Raw genomic sequence first — 26,727 nt, forward strand, 5'->3', positions numbered from 1 at the left:
CCCAACGGCAGGCTTCAAATCCCAGATATTAGCAGCTCCCAACGGCAGGTTTCAAATTCCAGATATTAGCAGCCTCCAACGGCAGGTTTCAAATCCCAGATATTTACTTTTTTCAAAAACGATTTTCAGTCCAAGATATTTCTATTATTTCCATTCAAGACAAATGTAAATTAGATTAAATTCCTATTTATTTGTAATATCAATAACTATTCAAATCGTTATATCTCAAACAAAGACTCTACTTATTAAAAATATTGCCGTGAAATAAAGATTTCAAATCGCAATTTATATTTTTCAAACTAATTGGAAGGGAGAAGTTACGTCTGGCGTCACTTAAAAAGCCAAATCTACCATACCACGATTTTGAAATATATTTATTGTTTCACAGCCTCCTATTCGTTCTACAGTAGTTAGTATGTTTACACATAATTTTGAGTTATTTAAACTTCCATCGACATCTGCGAGTAACAAAGGTTTCTGTGTTCTAACTAAGAAAGCCGTATTTACGTTCCGAGAGCGCATTAAGGCTCCTCAGAGAAGTCCGCACTTCTCTCGGAACTTCATACTTTTATTACCATTTCATTTTCATTTCAATAAAACCAAATTTCAAGTCATCTCGGTCCTCCCAGTATTGCCAATGTTCAAACGTTCAATTTCGCAAGGGTGCAACCGAAATTTCCCGCCGATAGTTATTATTTCCCAAAACCTCCCTATAGAGCAAAATTGACGTGAGTTTTACATTTATAGCCGTACTACGTTTTAAGTAAGCACCGTTAACAATGCCTACAAAGCACTGTATACGAAACTGTAATGCAAGAAATGGAGCAAGAAAAAAATTCAGAGGTCTAATGGAAAAAAAATAAGAGATGTATAACTAATTTATTTAGTTATGAATACATTTGAAGTTTATGTAACTCCAAATGGCGAGGTTCTGGTTTGAACTTAACACAATTAATGTTTCTAGCTTCAAAGCTGGTTCTTACAATACAGCAATACAGCAAGAATTTAAACACTCATTGCACATTTTGTTTCCTTTTTCTTAACGTCGGTCACCTTAGAAAATGTTCTTTCAGCTTCTGCGTTTGAAATGGGCAAGGAAATGACTCAAATTTTAAATTTTAATTTATAATCGAAATCTTTAACATGAGATAATTTGTTTCCAAAATCGTCTAATTTTACAGCGGTTCATTTTTCTTTCTCTCTTTCATTGACCGAAAATGGTAGGCTTCTCCATTCTGTCGCTAAATTTATTAAAGTCTCCTAAACTATTGGCCAATTCAGTAAGGTCGCTCAGATCATTCCTTTCTTTAGCCCAAAGGGCGACTTAGGGGTTCTATAAACTTGAAACTCTTGTAGAGACTATTATTTAAAGGAAGCCTACTTTGTATTTCTTTTAGCACTTTAATGTAAAAAAATTTTCTAATTTTATCTTGTTCATGTTTCGTCTCTTTTGGCAGTGTGCGCATGAACGCTTCGGCTTCTGGGCCAAGATAGACTTTATCATAAGTAACTTGATTTCTTGGGTTATCAGATGCAATCGTTTTGAAATTATCATTTTGAACTTCAGGTTTCAGAAAAGTCTGCCCTAGTTCCCTAATAAAGTTTCTCAGAGTTTTCAGCTAGCTTATTCACCAATATTTTCCGTGATTGGAAAAAAGCGTTAAATGAATTGAAGTAATTCAAAGCATGCTTCATAAAATAGAAATATGTTTTTGTGTAAAGATTACTTAATTCGTTTAAAATTGTTTCGCCACTTTTCAAGCCATCTTCAACAACAGCTTGTTGAAAATAATGTTCTAGAGCGCTCCAATGGTAATAAACAAGAATGGAGACATAACCATCTGGTGTTTGATAGTTTTAAAAACGTTTTTGATTCTAAACTAAGTATTCTTGAAATTCAGTCAACAAGGCGCATCTTTTTGTGCTTCCTGAAGTATAGGTAGATATACCCATAATTAACTCCTCGCAAGATCTTCGAAGTTTAGCACAAGCCTTACTCGCGACTAAGGCAGAATGGCAAATACATTTAAGTAAAATTACTTTCAATACGTCTACTTTTATTCTACTCATGAAGGAATTGTTTTCTCCCACCATAATTGCACAACCATCTGAAACCACAGCTATAATGTTTTCAATGGGAACACTGTGCTTTTTTAAACATTCCTTAAATGCTTCATATAATTTTTCAGCTGAACAATCTCTTGCATCCAGTTCTGTCAGCTTCTTGTATTTGTTATATTCTTCACGTTTAACACATGCTTAGCAGCCTTTGCATGCTTTTCCAGTTCACTTTCCCACAATTAATTTTGTGTTGCAAGCTGTACAAAGAGCTTTTAAAGGCTCGTTTTTCAACCCTCTCAACCAACCCTTGAATTGATCCATTCGCAGCCAACTATCTTTAAAGGTTTTTACCTTTTATCTGGAAGATTTAGGTCCAGAAGAAGCTTTAGCGCTTTTTTCAGATGTAGTAAGTCCTTGTCTCTTTGATTTCGGTGGTGTTGAATAACCATACAAACTTTCGTCAGATTTTTCAGACATTTTTATACCAATGCACGTGCTTATTGCGTAATTATACTTCTTAAATCAAGTGAAAACTATAGAGTTCACAATCTCTTCGGATGCGCTGACAGTAGAGAACGATTTTGCGCGCAAAGATAGCAAAAAACTGGATATTTCTAGCGTCAGTAGTACCTGTACTGGATGCCCCCGTTGGTTTGTTTAGGTCATTCCCCCTTTTTTTGTCCTGGCTGATCACTCGTTTGATTGTTAAAAACCATATAGTAATCTCCTTTCCTATTTTAGCGATGAAATCGGAAGGGAAAACCCCGTAAAAATTTTAACGCAAATTTTGGAAAGAATAGATTCCAACTGCAGGGTATCCATTTTCTTTCCTCAGTTATGAGGGGTTGTCTAATTATACGTGATACCTCTGTCCCTGGATACTTTCAATGTTGATTCGAATTCGGAAAATAAAATGACTGTTATATTGTCAGTTAAATCCGTTTTAAATTTTAAAAGTAACTCTAAAGATCCCGTCTTAATCGGCTCTAAATATTGTAAACCCCATAGTTCATCCACGGTTAGAGGGATGACGAATAATGAATTTCTACTCACGTATTCGTCGTATAGCTAGTAGCTATCCGTGTTTTCCCATCATACGATTTAGATATTGTTACTTTATTTCTAAATTCACGGGGAATTACCTGGATCATGGAGTTATAAATCTCTTCTATACTAACATAGTAGCCGGGTGGGATATTGAGTTCAATAGATTCGTCTATTTGCGAAATTTTCTGCGTTTCGGAAATTAATGACGTTTCGGAGTTTATAATTACCCCCGGTTCCATGTCCTCAACATGTGGTAATTCATCAGACCTAACTATCCCCCGAAACACGACCCAATCCTCATTATCCTCTTTACACTTAAACCCTAATAATTTAGCCAATTCCGGACTAAATTTAACCAAACCCCCTTTTGAAACTTTAATTTCAGCGTACATTTTCATTAAAGTTTTAAAATCTCTTTAGAATTCGAATCTGTCATAAATCTTTTACTTTCAAAAAGTCTGAAATTTAATCGTCCATCGGAATTACTGTAGCCGAGATTGTGAAGCCATTCCTCTAAAAGTCTGTATAATTCATAACCCCCCGCGGACCGTTTACCTTTCCCAAATTTTTTTCAGTCCATGACGTGTGTTGAGGAATTTTCAATAACTTTTTCAGATGAAACTAAGTGAAAATGGGTACAGTCATCCGGGACATTTTCATATTGCAAAGGCATTATCAACTCTTTCCACCCGCATTCATAGTTCCCATGTAAATGTATTTCTTTTGGTAATAAAATCATAAACTCACTACTAGAATTGTCGTTGAAAACATCCAAAGACGCGGTTGATATGCAATGAATACAAAACGCGTCATTATGATGAGAGTCGTATCATCTTATGATCAGGATAAATAAAAAGAGTTGTCATATATATATATATATATATATATATATATATATATATATATATATATATATATATATATATATATATATATATATATATATATATATATATATATATATATATATATATATATATAATGTTAAATATGTTTATTGATATAAAACAGACAGACCAACATTTTTCCAGAAGAGAAATCACGGTTAAAAAAGACATTTATATTGGTATACACAGACAAAACAGAATATTTCTTTTCTGAAAATAGCAAACTTAAATTTAAAAAAGCTATTAAACAGATGGAAATTGCCAAAAACAAAGTACACAACCTAATTAAAAATATAAAATGAAATTTAATATTTAATTTCAGTATCATAACTGGTTAAGAAACGGGAAGTTATTGTATCGTGTTTATTTTATTGATTCGTAAGATCGGTTTTAAAGTCTTCTAAATTTAACAAACTATTAACTACATCGGTAATTTCTTGAGAGTTCTCAGGGACGCGGCTTAAAACGGTTTGATAAAAGTTGATATAATTTAATACCTCATTCATCCGTAAATTTTGAACGGCTTGATCGAAGAACGAGGAAACTCTACCACTCCAATCTAAGGTCATGCAGAGGTGCCCAGTTGGTTTTCATAAGAGTTTTGGCAACCAACACACGAAGTCTCCGCTATTTTTTTTATTTCTCTCGTAAGAAGATAAGCTAATGTTTGTTGCGCTTCAAAATCCTCCTTCAATTTAGAAGGCGAAAATATAAAATGAAATGTCGGAATTAGATATTTTAGATAATTCCATTCTTCGGGAGTTAGCATTATCCCAGTAATAATACACGAATTTTTTTCTGACGTGTTATTACGACATTATGTTCTACTCCCGTGTTTAAAATAGTTATCCACTCTCTATCGGTATTGTGTTCCGATAAAGGGTAAGTTAACTGAGCGGGTGATAAAAGCAAATGATCATGACCTCTAAACGAATTTGAAAGTCGGATATTATCTTTCGCATCATTAAATTTCGCGATGTGTGTATCGGCTAGTACGACACCGTCTTGCGTTGGTAACCATCTTTTGATCTCGGTTGAATATCGGAATGAACGAATATTTAAAAACATATTTCCATTGTTCTTTTGTCTTGAAATTGTAACATATTTGACCAGAGTTCCATCTTTCTTTCTATAAGTCGATCCTAATGGCGCTTTAAACAATAGATCAAACCCGCGTTTGTTGTCGTGTAACGAAGGATCGGATGAGTCCATGTTGCAAACATCCAGGCTATAATTGGAAGCAAATCATTAACACTATATAAAGCTATATAAATATAACAGAATATTCAGTAAAATGAAAAACATCCAATTACCGAAATAGCGATTCTTGAGCCATTTTTAGCGTTGTTCGCACGTTGACTAATTGAAGAAGAATGAAAGCTTCTAACCTGAACCTTTCCTCTTATATGATTTTAGATCCGATTTCCTAGACTCTCTTTTCTTAGCTCGAGTATGATCAAACCTTTGTTTTTAAAAAAATCGGTTCCAACGTCGAATTCATGGTCGAAATAAGCTGCTTAAATCTTACGACATCGTATAAGAAATAGTTTATTCTATTTTCACGTTCAATATAATGCATTACGGGTACATTGTCGAAACGAACTTTTTTCATTTTAATAAACGTCAAAACGTGATGCGAAGGCGTGTTTTCGGGTTATCGTTGCGGGTGAATTAATAATGGATAGTCATTTCTTCGGTTTTTAATGTATATCAGATATTTTATGAGTTTATGGTATTTTTAAAATCCTATTTGACCACGTAAGAAACTAGTTCGAGGTGGGTTTAACTACTGATAAAAAAGTTACCGCTTTCCATCGTAACTAAAATACATCAATAAGGATTATGGGTATTGTCGTAGGTGAGTTTGAATTCTTTCAGATTGTATATGTATTATACTATACTAATATATTCGTTCCAGTGATAGTGTATTAAAGTATCGGTCCTTCCTTCAAGAACCATCATTCCCGAATAATATTTTAGGAGATAAACCCACATTTTAGAAATAGAAAATGTCCGCGAGTCTTCTTGCCGTTGGTGAAGAAGTAGAAGCCATCTTGCGATACACGGCCATCCTAGGCCCAATACCCGGGAGAGATGGCCTCCCGACATTCACCTTCCGAGATTTGGAGGTAAGAATTTAACAAATTGATTCATTTTTATATTAAAAATTAAATATCACGACAACGTTTTTATTCATTTGTTTAAGGTTTTGGTGCTGTAACAGTTCATCCTCGTGAAAATACTCTGGGGCCGGTCGTTTGAGGGGTTTGTTACAAGTCCCTTAGGTTCAATAGTGAGGGGAGTTATTGTAAGCCTAATTTAAAGCCGTCACTATCGTCCCGTAAGGGAATTCAATCCAAAGAAAATAAACATTCCTTTTCTTGAACTTTGAATTATTTTATTAATTTCGACGTATTTTTAAACTCTCAAAAAATATCCGGATCCAAGTTTGGAATCGCGATAATTCGTGGAGTACAAAAATCTTTCTTCAATTTTCGGAATACAAAAAAAACGTTCTTAGATCTTTTGTACTTTTGGAAGTAGGCGCAGACCATAGGTGTTTTCGACTTTATCAACAAAATGATCATTAATATTTTTCGGTTGTTGTTAGTATTATAGCCCTGCTGTTCCGTAAGGGGTTTTAAATCATGATGAATAACTGTGTACGTGGAACCAGGGTCGACGAGTGCTAAGCACGGGAAGTTACCAAAAAATATATTTACAAAATCTTGTTTGGATGAAATTTTGGTCCCCTAATGGTAAGCTTCCCGTGCATTCTTTTTGGGTAGTTTTTATGCTCGCGGCGGCACCGACGCGGCGGAGTGATCTCCGGCCGTGCCCGCGTCGCCTCGTTCGAAGGTTTCCGGAGCCAACTGCTTATCTTGTAGATCTGGACAATAGGGACGGACGTGTCCCACCTTTCCACAACAATAGCAAGTATGGGTGGGATTGCAGTAATTCCCGCATGTTTCAGGAGCCCTGGGAGGATTAATTGGTTGGGCCACTCGACGGCTTCCAAAATTTTGGGATCGATTGGGACGGTTGTTATTGTGGGATCGACTTGTGACATTGAGGAGTCGGCCATTGTTATTATTTGATCGCCCGCCCGAATTAGGGGGTTGCGATGAATTTGCGATAGCACCATTTCTGTGAGGATTATTTTGCCCTGCAGGGGTCTGATTTCGCGTAGATTGGCTGTTCTCACGTAAATCACGATCTTCCCGTCTCACTATTTGCTCGACCCCTAATGCATCGTCCAATAAATTGCGAATATTTTCGTATTTGTCCAATTTGACCACTAAATACTTTTTGATGTTGTCCCGCATATTGCGTCTAATTATTTTAATTTTTTTCTTTTCCGCGTTCGGTTCGCTTAGCTGGTTAAATAATTTTTGAAGGTTATCTACGAATTCTGCCATCGATTCATTCGGCTTTTGCATTCTTTCGTGAATCTTGTCTTTTTGTTCCGCCTCGAAAACAGCATAGGATACGAAGGGCTCATTTTCTACATAAAAATCAAACGCGGGGCCATGCAGCGCGGGATAAATGTACCTTTGCAAAAAGTAATCGTCAGCAACGTTAAGACTATGACGCAGTTGTTTTGCCTGTCCTAAAAATTCGTTTGGACCTGGGTCAGTCATGTTTTCCGAATGGGAAAGTGCAGGTAATGGGGTTGAATAAAAAACTGGCGCTGCGGTGGCCGTATTTGGAATAGTTTGGATTGGATAAAAATTAACCAATAGATGACGCGGGAGCGGATGGAATAGACGGCGTGCCCCCGAGACTGCCACCTCTCGTGGCGATTGGGCCAGGAGGAGTCGGATTAGGCACAGTACCAATATTAGATGCGGGTACAGTACCAGAGGGCAAACCTGCTGGCGTCTCCACGGGGTTGGGTAAAGTCAGAACACCTTGGTTAGCGACATTAGCCTGATTAGCTACATTAACATGGGCGGTTATTAATTGAGTGACCAAATCCCGAAGGCGCTTTTGTTCCGCGACCTGTTGGTTTAATTGGGACAAAATGGCCGTTAACACATCAGGTGGTACAGAAACGGCACCAGAAGCGCCTGAAGGGGTTTGGTTACCAGGGCCCGACCCTTGAGGAGCTATACCGGGTGGGGCATAGTAGGGCTGTGCGAGCCTTGAATTTTTGGTTTCGAGTCGAGTCTCGAGTATTGAAATTTTCCCTTATCGAGTATCAAGCCGAGTCTCGAGTACTCGAATCGAGTATCGAGTAGTTGGAAAATTTGTTTTGAGTATTTATCGAGTAATTGGGAATTGATTTTCTAGTGTTTTCACACTTTCTGTTAATTTATCGCTCTCATAATAGACATTTGGTGTAATTTTGATCATCGACAACTACTTCCATCAATTCCCAGACAGTATTAGTCTTCTTCCCTTTAAATTTAAGTAACTTAATCCCTCATTAATATCTTCTTCGGAATCTCATTCCTCACCGAAGTCACTTGTAGCCATTGTTATACTTCGCGCAAAGTTCCAAACGAACCTAAACTTAAAAAAAAAATAAATGAATAAATAAATTAATTAATAAAATAATAATAGTAAACGCAACTTTAACTGTATTTCATTACTTTTACTTCCACTATTTTACCAGGTAGGAGCTACTACCCTACTACATTGCACTGGCCTTATGATCTAAACTACCCAATGAGCACTAATGTGCGTCTGTTAACCAATAAGCGTTACTTTCTTGTTACTTTGTTGTAGATTTTTATAGCTACTACATCCTGTTTTCAGGGTTGAAGGCTTTCCAAAAGCAGGTTCGAGTATTTATCGAGCCTTGGTTTGATACTCGAAACTTTTTCGAGTCTCAGAAAATCTCTTATCGAGTATCGAGCCGAGTACTCGAGTCTTATCGAGTACTCGCACAGCACTAGGGCATAGTAGTAGTATAGGGCCCCACTTTCTACCACGGTAGAGGTATAAATTAGGAGCCTGGGAACTAAAATTAGCATATTTCAATGGTTTGAACTATTCGCCGCCACCGCCGCCGCGGTGAATCTTGGCGAGTTCCCCGCGCGTGAGTTCCTTTCCCCCCTCTGCCTCACCCCCGCGGGGTTCCCCACGTGCGCCGCGAGTTCCTTCCCCCATTTTAACTCCGCGCGCGGCGCTAGTTCCGTACTTTTCAATTCCAGGAAAAATTCTATTGTTAAACTCTTACTATTTACGTAGGTGATTAATGCTGTTGGCATATATCCTATAGACCCATACTTATAGAGAGTATCATAGACTTATGGTGATAACTTATAGCGTATGAATACAGTTGTATTGTTATAGTGAAATATAAATGGCTCGCTATGGCAAGCACGACGAAAGACCGTTTGGGAAAATAACGGAAACTGAATACCAACTTTCTCGTCTTTTGAAGGCGAATCCAATGTTTAGACGAGATTATGCGTTCATGTTCCATTTATACCAAGAGGCCGAAATGAAATCCATTAACAGTAGTTTGAATTACGTTCTACGCGTGAAAAAACCCATGAACGTATCGGTCAGTGATTTCGTGAATCAAGTTGATTCTCGAGATTCGGAGCTCAAGAGTAATTTAGCGACTTTCATGGCCCACATTCGAGGTACCAAAGATTATTAGTATAAAGTTCTCAAATGTGTTTTGGCCATGATTAGGGAGTATGGCCCCCCCTACTTGGCTTTTAACTTTTAATCCGGCCGATTACGATGACATTGAATTTCACGACCACCTACGACGAGTAAATGCTGACTTGCCAGGGATCGAATCTATGTCGGTGGCTGAACTATCAAATTTAGATCCTCTTAGCGTTAGTTTACATTTTCACAACAAAGTGAGGTCTCTCCTAAGCAACTTTGTGCTTTGTAAAGAGAATCCGGTTCTTGGACCGATAGCGCATCATTTTGTACGCGTCGAGTACCAATCTCGCGGCTTTGGCCATTATCATTGCTTGTTGTGGGCTGAGGAAGCTCCCGTGATTGGTTCTTCTTCGGCAATAGCTATTTTGGAGTACGTTCAAAAGTATGTCACTTGTTCAATCCCAAAAGCTGCTTAAAGTCCAGAACTTTACCGGCTAGTATAAAAATTTCAAACACATAAATGTTGCAGCAGTTGCTACCGAAAGGTTAAGAGAGGAAATAAGGAGCTCAAAGTGTGTCGTTACGGTTTTCCTCGAAACGTAACAAACGTTGCGACATTGAACTCTGCTGAATCAGTTACGCGTCATCGTAAAATGAAACGAAGCCAAAAACGCCTGTATGATTTGCCCAGAAATGAGAGCGAAGTTTTTATCAATGACTACAATCCGGCATTACTTTTGGCATTGAAAGCCAATATGGATTTGCAGTTTGTCGCCGATTCCCCGGAACAAGTGGCGATATACGTCACGTCGTACGTGACAAAGGGAGATCGGGCTGAAATGGATCAGTGTTTCGCTGAGTTGGCACACGAAAGCTTGTCTAAAAGACTGTTCGCTTATGGACTGAAATCTTTCACAAATAAATCGGTCGGTATTTACGAAGCCTTGGACGTGATGTTGGGTAAGAAATTGTTTCAAAAGTCTGACAGCTCCAAGTTTATTAACATTAACATTTGCCAAAAAGGTTTTGTGGACGATAAGTATCCCAACAGACCCGATAGCTTGGAAGATTTAAGCTTGCGCGAGTTCGGCCGATTTTACGATTACGTCAAGTACTCGGAGACAGCGAAAAAATCTGAAAGTGTAATCGAGTTGAAAAATAATCTCGGTTTGATGAGAAAGAGGATTAAGCCCTACATAATAGAACATTACGTTCACGACCCAATAGAGGAACCAGAAAAGTACTGCCACGCTCTACTAATTCTGTTCAAACCATGGCGAAACGAAACTGAGTTATTGGGCGAATTTGCAACCTTCGCTGAGGCTTTCAAAAGCTAACCCCCATGAGAGAATACCATGAGAAATTTTCGGTTTCCAAAGAAGTTGAAAAGAAGCGCAAAGCCTCCGAAAAAGCCAAAGAGACATCAACTATTTCTGATGCAGAAAGCTATGACGATGAAAATGCCCTTCAAGGGAAATAAATCGTCGTTGAAACGGAAAATGCGATGCACGATGTCGAAGCCGCTACCTACAAGCACCCTTTGCAAGCACCCAGAGGCACCCGGGGCAAGTACCTACAAGCACCCACAAGTACCTAAAAGCGCCCACAAGTACCTACAAGCACACACATGTACCCACAAGCACCCACAAGTACCTTCAAGCACCCAAAAGTACCTTCAAGCACCCACAAGTACCTACAAGCACCCACAAGCACCTACAAGCACACGGGCAAATCACCTACAAGCACCCGGGCAAAGCACCTACAAGAGCTCAAACGCCATGTTTTTCTTGCTTAATATCCCTCTAACGGCTGAATCACGACAAAAACGCCGTAAGTCCATAATAAAAAATTAGGGCTAAAATGCGTGTCTCTAACAGTGGTAAAACGGTGTAATTCCAATACCCAAAACGACGTAAGTCAAAGTATGTGTTAATAATGATAAAAATCAATACTTAAACTTAATTGATCTTAATGAAACTAAAAAAGGCGCTACATTTAACTGTTCTCTTTCATTTAAAATGGTTCCCAAACGTATCGAATGAATAGTTTTCCTTATATGCCTGCTGACATAATCCTCTTTTTCATAAAATTCGCATGTTATGTCTATGGAAGAATATTGTATCTTTCACCAAATGTAGGATTCATTTTATGGATTCTAAAACCACCCTTAACAACTTTTTTCATTATAGAATTAACTATTAGTTGGATCTCTTTGAAATTCTAACCACAAAAGTAGGGCCCAAATTTTAGTTCACTGGCAAAATGTCAACGCAACAAACACAATACGAAAAAAGTTACGGCCAATCAAAGAACCCTCCTTTAGCATTAGAGGCGGTATCAAGTCTTATCTAAGAGAGCGACCGCTCTCCTAGAATAGTGGAATCGGAAGCAAAGAGAAGTACAAAAAGGCCGACGTCGAAGAGTATTTTAGAAGGTGAAGGAGAGCGACCTGATGAAACGGCAAAAGAAAGACCAAATAAAAAGATCAGACTATGTCTTCAAAGTAAGGAAATTTTTCCCTTGAAAGGATTTGAAAATAGAGATGGAGTTTTGCAATTGCTCTTACTGATTCCGGAATTAAGAAACATAGTTAAAGGGCATAAAGGATCATTGAGCGATAAGCCTATTTTGACTTGCTTTCGTTACACTATTGAGCATGTTGAAAATTCAAATTCGAGTTCCTGCGACGATGGTTTAAATTTTCGAACGGCTGTTGGTCTGCCCTTTACCCACAAACAACAAGATGCTAGTGAATTCTTATGGGTTCTCTTTCCAAAACTATGCGAAGAAATGGAAACTTGTGACTCTAACGCTCTTCAAGAACTATTATGGTCAAAGTCGCAAAACGTTACCAAATGCCCGAACTGTCACCTTGAAAAACGTTCTCGAAACATTATCCAAAGCTGCATCTTCACTCTTCCTTTGCCAAACATCGCTAAAGTTGATTGGAAGCCATTAATCAAAAGAATGAGACCAACAATGATGGCATGCGGAACTTGTAAACACAGAGAAATTGATGAACGTGATGTATTGATTTCTGCCAAGATGTACGCATTTCTGTGGTTTCCAAGAGATACTGTAGTAAATGGTCACCCTATTAAGATTTTAACCAAAATATCGGGATTCGAAAATCAGAAAGTGGTTTTAAACCAAAGCCTTTAAGAAACTAGGGGCGTCATCATTCACAAAGGTACATCTTTAAACCAAGGTCACTATCTGAATTTTATTCGAAAAGATAACAGCTGGTACGAGGTTAGTGATACAACAATCACCAAGCTTGACAGATTCGTCAGTAACTTGACTGATGTCTTAATCATCCTTCTGGATAAAGTCTCTCCTTTTAAAAGAGAAGCCAGCCAAACTAGCGTTGTTAAGGGTGATCACTAAAAAATAGTAAATTAAGGAAACATAGGAAATTTACCCTTGAAATAAACGGAGATATTGGTGTAAAACGTAAACGGCAACATTGAAAAACACTAGGAAGAAATTGAGGGTAAAAAAATAGGAAGAAATTGAGGGTAAAAAAATAGGAAGAAATTGTAGGGGGAAAACTAGGAGGAAATTGTAGGGGTAAAATAGGAGGAAATTGTAGGGGAAAAAAACTAAGAGGAAATTGTAGGCGAAAAATACTTGGAGGAAATTATAATGGGAAAAAACTAGAAAGAAATTGTATGGGAAAAAACTAGGAAGAAATTAATGAAAAATAAGCGAAAAGTACAGAAATAAATTATTAATCAAAATCTCATTTCAAATAAAAAGTAGAAACTTTATTAAATTTCATGGTTTGAGAGTTCTACAAAACTAATCAAAATCAAAGATATTACTTTAAGATTAAGAGTTAAATTCCAGCGATATGGAAGTTCTTCCAAGTTATAGGAAATAGTTATAGTTATTTAGAAATTATCCACAAACCCCCAAGAACTAATTCCCTGGAGTCTATTGCTATATATTCCCCGCAAACGAAGAACTCTCATTTTTAAATTAAGCAAAATCACCGGCGGCAATTAAATATAACAACATTCCATTCTATAATGCTGCCAAACAAAACAAGAGGATCTAGCTCAAAATTAGGCCACATCACTTGCGATCTCTCGTTATCCCTGATTCAATCAATTTTGTTCTACTGAAATATCCTTTTGTATTCCGGTGAAAAATGGGTGGGGCCGATGTATTTTTCCTTTCCCTGTGATGCGACGTGGATCACACGTGTTCACGGCCATACTTCCTCATATCCGTTAAAAAGATAATCTTCGAAGCAAGCGCCTATACAACCCTCTTTCCCTTTGACCGCTTCTACTTTTCCCCTCTCTTAAAGCTTTTTGGCACGGTTCAAAATATATAGACATCATCTTCTAGCTCTTCTCAATGATAAATGTATAGAGTGCATAAAACAAATAAACATTTATATTCTACGTTTCAAATACTGTAAATTTTTAACTTACTTCATAAATAAGTACAACATAATATGCTTATCGGAATCTATGTTATTAGATATAAATTAAATGTAATTAACGATACTCAAGTACTTCCTCAAAAATTCTCAATGATAAATGTATATTGTATAAAACAAATAAACATTTATATTCAACGTTTCAAATACTGTCATTTTTTAGCTTACTTCATAAATAAGTACAACATAATATGCTTATCGGAAACTATGTTATTAGATATAAATTAAATGTAATTAACGATACTCAAGTACTTCCTCAAAAATTCTCAATGATAAATGTATAGAGTGTATAAAACAAATAAACATTTATATTCAACGTTTCATATACTGTCATTTTTTAACTTACTTCATAAAGAAGTACAACATGATATGCTTATCGGAATCTATGTTATTAGATATAAGTTAAATGTAATTAACGGTACTCAAGTACTTCCTTAAGCTATTAGAAATGTAGTGTATGGCGGTACAAAAAAAACATAAAATTATTCAAATTTAAATTACATTAAGACTGAAGGGACAGATATTATAAAAAAACGTCTTGGTTTGGACCAAGGCCGAAAAAAACAAACTATATGTGTGACGTTTAATCATTTGACTGAAGTTCAGATATTGCAATTTTTTTTAATTATTTTTATTTCTTTAATTCTTAATCAACAACAGATTTAAATTTTTTTGGTGCAAACTTGAAAATTTGTTAAGCCAGCCTTAATTAAAACTAAGTCCGTCAAGGTGCTTACACGATATCCCTTCAAAATAATTAATTTCACGATTAAATGTTTTCGGAAAATGGAATTATTCTTGAAATAGCGTAGATAATTCTTGAAAAAGCGTAGATATGTAATTTTTTAAACTAATTAAGAGGGAATAGATCGATTAACAGTAGAATCAGTTGATTGAATTAAATATTGATTAAGTATTAACGAAATAAAAATAATTAAATGTTTTTACGCATTACTCGGAAGCCGCTCTGGTCCTTATGGTTTATAAGGCATGGAACGTGCGACAAAGCCACGGCGAGTCGACCAACGAGACGAAACACGAAATTTAAACCGATCTCGATTCCCGAAAGGTAAACTTTCGCGAACCAAGAAAAACGGTCACCTTAGAACCGACTAATCGTCTTCGAATGATCGAGTACGAAAAGCGGTTGCAGTGGTCAGTAATCCGAACCTCAGACAGGCGAAACCTCGGGAAAGACCCGAGGTCGCAAGGTGCGTTCGAAAGATAAGTGCTCAATGTGTCCTGCAATTCACACCAAGTCTCGCAGCTGGCTGCGTTCTTCATCGACTCGTACTTTTTTTTATTTTTCAAAAATACAAACCCTTGATATAAAGCGCTTTCTGTTAAGAAAGGCGGACTCTTGGTAACGCCCTATGATAGAGGTTATACGGATAGTGCCGGGAATTCACCGCGGAAAAAGGTTAAACTCCTGAATATGGAATCGATCGAGTTGCCACGGAGTTGAATTCCGCGGCCCGAACCCTCTATCTTCCATGCGCTCAGACACGAACGATTCCACACTCGAGCAGTGTGGTCCGCCGAGATTTTATTGATTCCACCGGAGAGCGATTTCTATCCGTCGCGACCCGTTCATGAGCAATCACGACGCGACAAAGCCAGCCAGGGACTTTCGAAGGGAGCACCACGAGGGAAAATCCAAACTTCGGTCTGTACACCCGTTGATCACTCTTCGACGCCGTAAGAATAGTTTACGGCGCCTCTCGTGTCGTGAAGGCACTGCTATGCCGCGAACGAAATCGCATCGTCGGTAGGTCATGAACGGATTTACCGTTGAACTCTTGCCGGTGGGGGTTTCGGGTAAAGAACGCGACGAAACGTTCTTTACGGCGACGAAACCCTTCTTCCTAAGAAGATTATAAAAATTTTGAAAAGTTTTTTCGCCGAGTAACTCGTTTTAATAAAAACTCGTACCCATACAATGGCGCCGGTTAAACCTTTTCCGAACCGCAATTTTTCGATATACTTCTGCAGGTTCACCTACGGAAACCTTGTTACGACTTTTACTTCCTCTAAATGATCAAGTTTGGTCATCTTTCCGGTACGTCGGTGCGACCCCAAAACCGCTCCGAGCACCAGTCCGAAGACCTCACTAAATCATTCAATCGGTAGTAGTAACGGGCGGTGTGTACAAAGAGCAGGGACGTAATCAACACGAGCTTATGACTCGAGCTTACTGGGAATTCCTCGTTCAAGGGAGACAATTACAAGCACCTATCCCTATAACGAAGGAGGTTCATCGGGTTACCTAGTCCTGCCGGACAAGGGTAAACACACGCTTATTCCTTCAGTGTAGCTCTCGTGCGGCCCCGGACATCTAAGGGCATCACAGACCTGTTATTGCTCTGTTTCGTGCGGCTAAACGCCGCTTGTCCCTCTAAGAAGGAAGACCGACACAATTGATCCGTCGCCAATTTAGTAGGCTAGAGTCTCGTTTGTTATCGGAATTAACCAGACAAATCGCTCCACCAACTAAGAACGGCCATGCACCACCACCCACCGAATCAAGAAAGAGCTCTTAATCTGTCAATCCTTCCGGTGTCCGGGCCGCGTAAGTTTTCCCGTGTTGAGTCAAATTAAGCCGCAGGCTCCAGTCCTGGTGGTGCCCTTCCGTCAATTCCTTTATGTTTCAGCTTTGTAACCATACCTCCCCCGGAAACCACAAACCTTGGTTTCCCGGAAGCTGCCCGCCGAGTCAATTGAGTAACTCAGGCGGATCGCTGGTTGGCATCGTTTATGGTTAGAACTAGGGCGGTATCTGATCGCCTTCGAACCTCTAACTTTCGTTCTTGATTAATGAAAACATTCTTGGCAAATGCTTTCGCTGTAGTTCGTCTTGCGACGGTCGAAGAATTTCACCCCTAGTGTCGCAATACGAATGCCCCCGTCTGTCCCTTTTAATCATTACCTCGTGTTCCGAAAACCAACACAATAGAACTCGAAGTCCTCTTTCATTATTCCATGCACCATTATTCAGGCGGGACGCCTGCTTTGAGCACTCCAATCTTTTTAAAGTAAACGTGTCGGGCACCTACGACACTCAATGAAGAGCACCTAAGGAAAACCGACAGGATGTTCAGGCCAGGCAGTAACCACCGGAGCGGACCGCCTGTCTGGAACTGAGATTCAAGTACGAGCTTTTTAACCGCAACAACTTTAATATACGCTATTGGAGCTGGAATTACCGCGGCTGCTGGCACCAGACTTGCCCTCCAATGGATCCTCGTTAAAGGATTTAAAGTGTACTCATTCCAATTACGGGGCCTCAAAAGAGTCCCGTATTGTTATTTTTCGTCACTACCTCCCCGTGCCGGGAGTGGAAAATTTGCGCGCCTGCTGCCTTCCTTGGATGTGGTAGCCGTTTCTCAGGCTCCCTCTCCGGAATCGAACCCTGATTCCCCGTTACCCGTTACGACAGGGTTCGTACGAAATTTTTACATTGAAAATCCCTGCCTTTTCCAGGTTATCCCTGACCAAATGTTGCTTATATCCCTGACCATTTTAACGTGTTTACCAGAGCCTACTTTTCACAGATGGTTCGTATTTAGCATTGCATGAAGAATGGTTTGAAATGTCAAACAAAATCCCTGACATATACCTGACTTTTTAGGAAAATATTTTAAATCCCTGACTTATCCCTGACTTTTTCCCCTATTTTCCATATCCCTGACTTATCCAGGTTATCCAGGATATCCAGGTTCCGTACGAACCCTGTAAGACCATGCTCGGCGCGTAGCCTACCATCGAAAGTTGATAAGAAAGAAACATCGCCGATACGAGATCGTGCGATTTGCCCAAAGTTATCCAGAGTCGCCATGGTAAGCGGGCCGAAGCCCGATTGGTCTTGGTCTAATAAAAGCGCCCCTTCCCTAAGGTCGGGGCTCTGCTGCATGTATTAGCTCTAGAATTACTACAGTTATCCAAGTAAAAAAGTACGATCTAAGAAACCATAAGTGATTTAACGAGCCATTCGCGGTTTCACCTCATTTCGGCATGGACTTTGACATGCATGGCTTAGTCTTGGAGACAAGCATATGACTACTGGCAGGATCAACCAGGTAACAACGAATAACGTTGCCGTCAGTTGACGCCAGTCCCGCGCTACTACCGGCCCGATTAAGGACCGACGAGCCGTGTTAAAGGCGTGGAACCGCCGCTTAAAGCGGACGGTTCCAACTTTATCGACGTTAAAACGAAAAGCCGAACCCTCTCGCGAACGGCTTTCTTCGCTTCTGTTTCTCGATTCATTCACCCGAGGCAATATATTTCAATCACCGTGTTCGAACGTGACCGCTGAGATACTTGGATTATTGCCCTTTACGAGACAAACTCGCCATCGAATAGCAATTATTACCAATTGGCCCACCAACGTTGCACCTCCGTTACGAGGACGATCTGGGACTAGCTGATAGAATTATCCCTTCGACGGGCCGAAAGTCGGCTAGACTTTCGTTCTCGCCAGAAGTTCCGGGAGACGTGACGTATTTCTTTGTCCTTCAATTATCACAAATTGGGTGTCATTTTCAAGGAATGGTTTGGGCACATAGTAAATAGGGACGCCTAGACTAAACGCAGACCCTTGAGGGGGGTATCAGGTGGTTGAATGTAGAGAAATGTCACTTTAATGAAAAAAAGTGAAGCCAGCGAACCTATTAACGAAACTCCATAACTTATTATTATTATTATCATCATTTTCTTTACAAAAAACTAAAAGCCTCCCGTAGTTTGTGGACATCCAAAAAAAAACAAAAAAAGATTTAAAAACTTTGAAATCTATAAATAAGGATACCGTAGTTAAGGAACTTGTGTATATAAAAAAAATAAGAAAACGGTTGTTTGGAAACCCCCACACGAGGTTATAAACCCTCCAGTCAAGGGATGAGTCTCAGTAAATCCTAGTATGGTGGCTGCTCTATTAAGTACAACACCCCGACCGGTACCTAAGTCGTCTATGGACGATTTGATGCCATTACGTTTCTCCGAAGGTTAGAATCGAAAAGCCAAAGCCGCGAACTCTGCAAGCTTTGAAGTGCTTTCTTTAGGGAGGCTTTTTTGCCGAGACCGACGCGTAAAGCGCGTCTCGACTAGCGTAGCCAACAAACGCAAAAGGCACGAACGATATCGATGCAGCGACTAGACGGGATTCTGACTTAGAGGCGTTCAGTCATAATCCCACGGATGGTAGCTTCGCACTGCTGGCTGCTCGACCAAGCACATGTACCAAGTGTCCGAACCTGCGGTTCCTCTTGTACTGAGCAGGATTACTATCGCAACGACGAGTCAACAGTAGGGTAAAACTAACCTGTCTCACGACGGTCTAAACCCAGCTCACGTTCCCGATTAGTGGGCGGACAATCCAACGCTTGGCGAATTCTGCTTCGCAATGATAGGAAGAGCCGACATCGAAGGATCAAAAAGCGACGTCGCTATGAATGCTTGGCCGCCACAAGCCAGTTATCCCTGTGGTAAATTTTATGACACCTCTTGCTTAAAACTCTTAAAGTCAAAAGGATCGATAGGCCCCGCTTTCGCGGTCCGTATTCATTTTGAAAATCAAGATCAAGCCAGCATTTGCCCTTTTGCTCTACGCGAGGTTTCTGTCCTCGCTGATCTAGCCTTAGGACACCTGCGTTACCTTTTGACAGATGTACCTCCCCAGTCAAACTCCCCGCCTGACACTGTCCTCGGAGCGGATCGCGTCGAGCCACGAGAGCCCGGCACTTAGTGCTAGAAAGGTGAACCTTACGGTTCGCTCTCCGCTTCACCGAGTAAGTAAAGAAACGATGAAAGAAGTGGTATTTCACCGGCGGCCGCGAGCGACTTCCCACTTATCCTACACCTCTCATGTCTCTTCACAGAGTCAGACTAGAGTCAAGCTCAACAGGGTCTTTTTTCCCCGCTGTTTTTGCCAAGCCCGTTCCCTTGGCTGTGGTTTCGCTAGATAGGGACAGTGGGAATCTCGTTAATCCATTCATGTGCGTCACTAATTAGATGACGAGGAATTTGGCTACATAAAATCTTTATTTGGTGCCTCAAAAATACATGGGTTCATGATAGTATTAAGTAGCAGTGCACAAGCCATTTTTTTCAAATCAATGCGTGATAACACGTAACTATAAAACAAGGTAAGTATAGTTACATTATTAACATTAATAATTTTTCTTTTTCCATTTTTCAGGTTCAACGAAGGTAAGTTTTAATTAGGTAAGTGTTTAATTTAATTTTAGTTTTAAATTAGTTTAAATTTAGTCCGAATTATTTTAGTAACACTTTGTTATTCGCGAACCCTTCAGTGCAGTCATAAAGTTAATTAACTTTTTAAATCTAAATTTAATAGTGAGCTGCACTCATGAAGCTTTTATATATCCTTATAGTCTGTTCCAGAGCAATCTGGCACACTAGTCGACGAAAACCAGCGCCCAAGCCGAGATAGTCGCAGATTAAGATGTTTCGCTGGCACCATATGCCGCGGGCTGACACTACGAACGCAGAGAACGTAATAGTTCTGCCAGGCCAGACTTTAGTAAGGGCTTCAATTACTTCTGGTTTATTATAAGTGTCCAGCTTGCTCTGGTAAGCATTATTGAGACTACGTGGCGTCTCCCTAGGGCAGTAAGCGGCGCACACCATCAACTCCCTAGCACTGACGATCACCAAGTCAGGTTTATGTACGTTACCCATAGTATCTACAAGTCGCGGTTCCATGGCGATTTCAGCACCTGGAGGCTATTCTCTAAAAATCGAAAATCATTCGGATCACTCCGAATCCTTATGATTCGGATCGGGCTCATTCGGAGTGGACCGAAAAAACCGTATTCTCTAACCCCAATCCTTATCGTCATTCGGATACTTCGAAAATTTTCTCTCAATCCAAATGGACGTCACTTCCTCTTAAGCCACGTGGTACCTTTTGACGCCCACTTTTTCCTTATTGGACAATTTTATTTGGCGCGCTTTGAATTGAAGGGATGGAAACTTTGATTTTTTCCAAGGAGTTGAAATTTTGGGAAATGGTCTTTGTATTGGGAACACATTCAATACAAAGCAAATTTTCTCTTTTTCGATTTCTTTTCTTAGGATAGAAACAAGTGCTTTTTTTCCTTTTTTATTTATTTATTTATTTATTTATTTTTTTTGATAAAAAATTACTTATTCTTAAATTGCTTCAAAATATTCTTTTAAAATGGGTATTATAGAACACGCTGTAACATGGCTGCCAGATTCCTTGGAGTTTCTACTCCTTGGATCTGGCAGGGTATATATGCCTCCATGCTACATGCTCCTCCTCCCTACTTTACTTTAGTGATATTTTTATTATTACTGTTGACGGTTGAAGAGACCAGTTCTCTCCTTTTTTGAATTGAAGTCTTCTAAGACGGAGTTATTCTGTATTAACCAAGTTGGGTTACGGGATTGTTATCCCTTTGTTGTTTCGTTAATAAACTAAAGAAGAATTGTCTTCTTAATTTGGATATTTAAAGTAAGTTGTCTTTAATTCTTTTTTATGGCCCTCGTGAGATTCTCCCTTAGTTAAATTATTCTACGGAGGGTTACATAAAAATGGCGCCCGAACAGGGACATTCGAACTGAAATGACTAGGCCGTAAGCCTTGGTCAGTCCCGTAAAAGTACTTGTTACTCATTGTCGGTATATCCGCCCCCCACGTGGTGTTAAGCCTTGACTAATTTAAGTAATAAATTAAAATTAAACTTTTCGTTATAATGAATGTATGGAATTAGATAACTTACTTGTATATTGTTGTAAACTTAACTTAACTTGACTGTTTTACATTTAATTGATTTATTAACTGAACATTAAATAAATAAATAATGGCATATTCGGACAAAAAAACATGGAGGTCTCCTCGAACATCTGAGGATGAGGAGGATGATTTAATACTAAAGAAAAGGGAAGAACTATCAAAAGAAGATCTCTTTACGTCTACGGAAGACGATGGCGACACGCTAGCACCGCCAGAGACAGATAATCCTTTGGAGGATTTCATCCGGATTCTTCGAATTGAGGATGAGAAAGACGAAGAGGATTCAGATACACGAAAGAGGACGGCCGCCTCTTCAGAATCGGAATTCTCTCCTTACCAACTATTCCCTCCTGAGAATATTTCTGCCCCTAAGGGAAGTTCAACTCCCTCTAATTTCCCTCCTCAAACTGGGATTGATTCCCTTGTTCCTCCCAAATCAACATCCAAAAGTGATAAGCCTTAAGTTAGTTTTTCAAACACTTTACCAAATCCTAGAGTAAGAACTATCGGAACCCAAATTTCTCCGTCTCGAAGAATCCCTCAATTGGGACCAGATACTACCAATGAGCAATTAAGAGCCTTTATGTTACCCTTACTCCAAACACTGGCAGATAATTCTACCCAAAATGTAGCAATACATAAAGCTATAGCTACTAGTTTGGATAAATTAGTTAGGGATCTACCTACGTTAATAAATAGAAGTTCAACTCCTCAGACGGGAAAAGTCCCTATTGAACCGCCAGAAAGGTTAGCCTTTATGGGATCGTCTAGCGAAAATGCCACAGAATTTTTAGCTGCTTTTGAGGAGTATGCTAAATTTCACAAGCTACCAAATGAAGACAGGTTAGCGGCATTGCCTCTCCTATTACGAGGGCATGCCTTGTATTGGTACAGGGATTTAGTCCGTCAATATGACGATATGTGTAGTTTAAATCCTTCCCATCCTCATTTAGCTTGGAAGACATTTAAGAGACATTTTAAAGTTTAGTTTAGAGACTCCGAAGCTGACTCTAAGCTTAAGATAGAGATTAATAATAGAAGTCAGGAAGATAAGGAGTCGGTAGAGGATTTCTTCGGGGAAGTTATGAAGTTGAATTTAGGGATGACCCATCCTCTTACCGAAAAGAAGTTGGTTCCTATAATTAAGAGCAATTTGAAAGATGAACTAAGAACTCCCCTCCTTTTCCTACAATTTACTACAATGGAACAGTTAAGAAATTCCTGTAAAACAATAGAAAAGGATATTGAAATTAGGAAAAAGAATGCTGAGAAAAGGGAAAAGAGGAAATCACCCCCACAACCTAAGGTTAAAGCTGAGTCTTTTTGCCCAGTTAATAAGGGCTCTGCCCATAGTCAGTGTTCCCCCGGGCATTGTCAAAGCCCTTGTAATCCTCCTACTTCTCCATCACATTCTAAATGGGAATAGCCCTTGAAACCCTTAGACTCTAGATCTCAAGCAAGAGCTCAAAATACTTCCAATAGAGGTCAAAGGTCTTTTGCTAGATATAATAATCAGAGATCAAGGTCTCCTGGTCGTCAATTAGCCTTGCCCTACCCATCTACACGTGGTATAACATGCTTTAAATGCCAAAAACCAGGTCATCTAGCACCCGACTGTCAAGAGAAAAAGATTATCAAGTCGGGGGAAGCCCAGACGGGAGAGGTCCCTCGTGGTCCCTCTCCCGGTGCCCGATAAATTCCCCTAACAAGAAACGTGTCGCGTTCCCCCTGAGGATCGAATCCGTCAGGAAGGGTTCAGTTTATAAAAGGGTTACCATTCCCGTTACTTTTGAACACGCGACAGTTCAAGCTAAATTAGATAGTGGGGCCGATGCCTCTTTTGTTAGTTTAGATCAATGGCAGAAAATCTGTAAATATAGAAATTCTTCAGAATTACCTGAAGATGAAGATCTAGACTGTGTAGTTTGGGGCGACGGCCGGTATACATTTACAAAAGGTTCTCACGAACTAGAGTTTACTCTCAAATCAAATGAAAGTGAGAAACAATAGACCCTTAAAGAAAATAAACAAGCTGGACACCTTATATCGCCGAGTCAGGATTTTTTCGAATAGAGTACCAACGCCATCTAGTGGCGAAAGGTTTCGTTGAATAAATTATAAAAACTTTACTAAGCCTTTGCCAAAATCTAAAACTGTGTAATTTCAATGACAATCTTTGGAAATCTCCTTACCTTTCTACGATTTGAGACTCCATTGCGAAAAACAACAAGGTAATTACGTTGTGAGCTTGTGGTAAAGCGAAATCTGTTCCAAAACAGTTCCTAAATCACTTTCACCTGAAACTTCAGTTTCCTAGTTCCGCCATTAAATTTTTAAAGTACACTTCCTTGCCACTACTGCGCAAAATCGGCCCATAACCGTCTAAACCAATCAGATTAATATACTGATTACCCAGAATGCTCTGTCAGTCCTCAAAAGACGGTTGGGAAATTTGAACGTTTTTCTTTAAGGGTCTATTCAAATTTAAATTCTACATAGTTCCTTCCCTAAATAGTGACTTTATATTAGGTCAAGACTTTCTTGAAGAAAATAGGGTCAAGTTAGATTTTGAATTATCACAATGTTTAGTGGGTAACTTAAAGGGATAGAATCGATCTTTTGACTACTAATGAAAAGCTTTCATTTTTTTAAATCAGATAGAACCTAAAATTACGTTTTCAAAAATATATAGATATTGATAGTTTTAATAACTTAACTATTTTTAATTAATTTTTAAAAGTATTAGATTTCGGCGCTGCTCCGATCACAGGCGTTTGCAAAAACACGAGCGAAAAAACTAAATTACTCCCGCGACTTTCCTCTCGCTCGGAGGTACAGTAGATTTACTCCTAAAAGTAGTTTTCATACTATTCTGCATTTTCGCCAAATTAATATAACTCATTTCGATACGGGGATGCTTTGAAAGTTATAAAGGAAGGTAAACAGTTTCACTGTAATTTTGGTGTTCAAAGTAATAGTTTTACTATGTTTAATTACAATTAAAAATATGTCAAAGCTTAGATTAGGGCCATTAGGCTAAAATATGGCCATACCATTATTATACATGGAAGCTAAGCCTTTGCCAAAATAGCGCAAAAATGTGGTGTTTTGGACATTACCTCTAACAATTTTGACAAATCTCTATCATCCTTACTCTACAACGTAACCGAGAGTTAAGAGAACAAAGGATAATAAACATGAAAAATCAGAATTATGTTTACAAAGGTCTTCTCAAATATGCGCCGTTTCCCCAGTGATAGTGAAAGTGAAAAGCTACTATACAGTGGTCTAGAGCTCCCTTCATTCTCCTATTTCCAAACAACCAATGAATCAAGAGACATTTACAACGTCATAGTGTGAAAAACAAGTTGGGCGGTATTTCGCGGCTAGTTTGAATTTCAAAATATCTAACGTACTTTTCTTAATTTTAAACGTTTTAATTCGATTTTTTTTGGCACACATAATTTTAGGCACATTTTTTTACCTAAAACTGCCCTCATCTTGTACAAGTCGGAAAACGTTGATCCTATCCCTTTAAGGATCCCTTTTTCAACTCCATCTGAAAAGGATCCTATAGATAAGGAGATTATAGATAACATTAGGGACGCAGTTTCCGCAGCCCCTATTTCTGACGAACAACGTCACCAATTAGAATCCCTTTTATTGAAATTTCCTGAGTTGTTTTCGGATAGGGTCGGAAGAACAGGACTAGTCTTCCATGAGATCCATACGGGAAATAGTCCGCCCATAAAGTCTCAGCCTTATCGTGTTAATGACCAGAAAAGGAAAATTATTGAACAACATGTTAGGGAAATGTTAGATGACGGGATAATCAGACCCTCTGTATCTCCTTGGGCTTCGCCCGTAGTTTTAGTTGATCAAACAAAACGGGGTAAACCCTACAGGTTTTGTATTGATTACAGAAAACTAAATAGCGTTACCATCAAAGACCCTTATCCCTTCCCTAATATAGAGGACATGTTAGCTAGGGTTGGAAGACCTAAATTTATAACAACACTTGACCTTAAATCAGGGTATTGGCAAGTGGAAATGCACCCTAAAAGCAGAGAAAAAACTGCTTTCGTGACTCATATGGGAAAGTACGAATTTAATGTACATACTCCCTTTTGGGCTATGTAATGCCCCTAGCTCCTCTCAGCGCTTAATCGACGAGATCTTTAGAGATGCCGATTACTTCCAATTAATAGACTATTTAGATGATTTAATCTCGCTTAGCGAAGATTGGGATCAACACTTAACGTGTTTAGAATATGTCCTAAATAGATTAAAGGAAGCGGGTCTTACCCTACAGTTAAAGAAATGTCGGTTCGCCCAAAAAGAAGCTACCATATTCGGTCACATAGTTAATGAAACAGGGGTGCATATAGATCCTTCTAAAATAGAAGCTATTCAGAAATTCCCTCCTCCTAAAAATGTTACGGAAGTCCAGAGATTTTTAGGGATGGCAGGATGGCATAATAGGTTTATTGGTCACTACTCCCAAATAGTAGCCCCTATTAACAAGCTTAAAAGAAAGGATCAAAAATTTATTTGGGGCAACGAATAGCAACAGGCGTTCGAAAAAATTAAGGAAGCAATTTGTAAAGCTCATCCCTTAGCTTCCTTTAGAAGGGATTCCCCGTGCATTCTCACTACAGATGCTAGTGATGCAGGGTTAGGTGCCCTTCTTTCCCAAATACAAGACAATGTAGAAGTTCCCATAGCTTACGCTAGCACAGGTTTTAAAGACGCTGAAACTAGGTACTCCACTAGCGAGAAAGAATGTTTAGCCATATGTTGGGCGGTTAAGAAGTTTAGGCCCTTTTTAGAAGGTCGTAAATCACTGTCCTCACTGACCATCAGGCTCTGCAATGGTTGTATAATATCAGGGAACCAAATTCTCGTCTGGTTAAATGGGCAATGTACCTTCA

General features: G+C 39.1%; 3 pseudogenes; all 3 read right to left on the reverse strand.

Moving 5' to 3' along the window:
* Positions 1-15,181: 15,181 nt before the first annotated feature.
* On the reverse strand, positions 15,182-15,307 carry LOC149615321 (5.8S ribosomal RNA; annotated as a pseudogene; the record flags this gene model as incomplete).
* Positions 15,308-15,991: 684 nt separating this feature from the next.
* Positions 15,992-18,095, reverse strand: LOC149615322 (small subunit ribosomal RNA; annotated as a pseudogene).
* A 799-nt stretch (positions 18,096-18,894) lies between these two features.
* On the reverse strand, positions 18,895-19,942 carry LOC149615323 (large subunit ribosomal RNA; annotated as a pseudogene).
* Positions 19,943-26,727: the final 6,785 nt, after the last annotated feature.

This window comes from Phalangium opilio, unplaced genomic scaffold (assembly GCF_054372755.1).
Source record: "Phalangium opilio isolate 3A_F unplaced genomic scaffold, DU_Popi_V2 ptg000225l_1, whole genome shotgun sequence".
In the NCBI taxonomy this organism is placed as follows: domain Eukaryota; kingdom Metazoa; phylum Arthropoda; class Arachnida; order Opiliones; family Phalangiidae; genus Phalangium; species Phalangium opilio.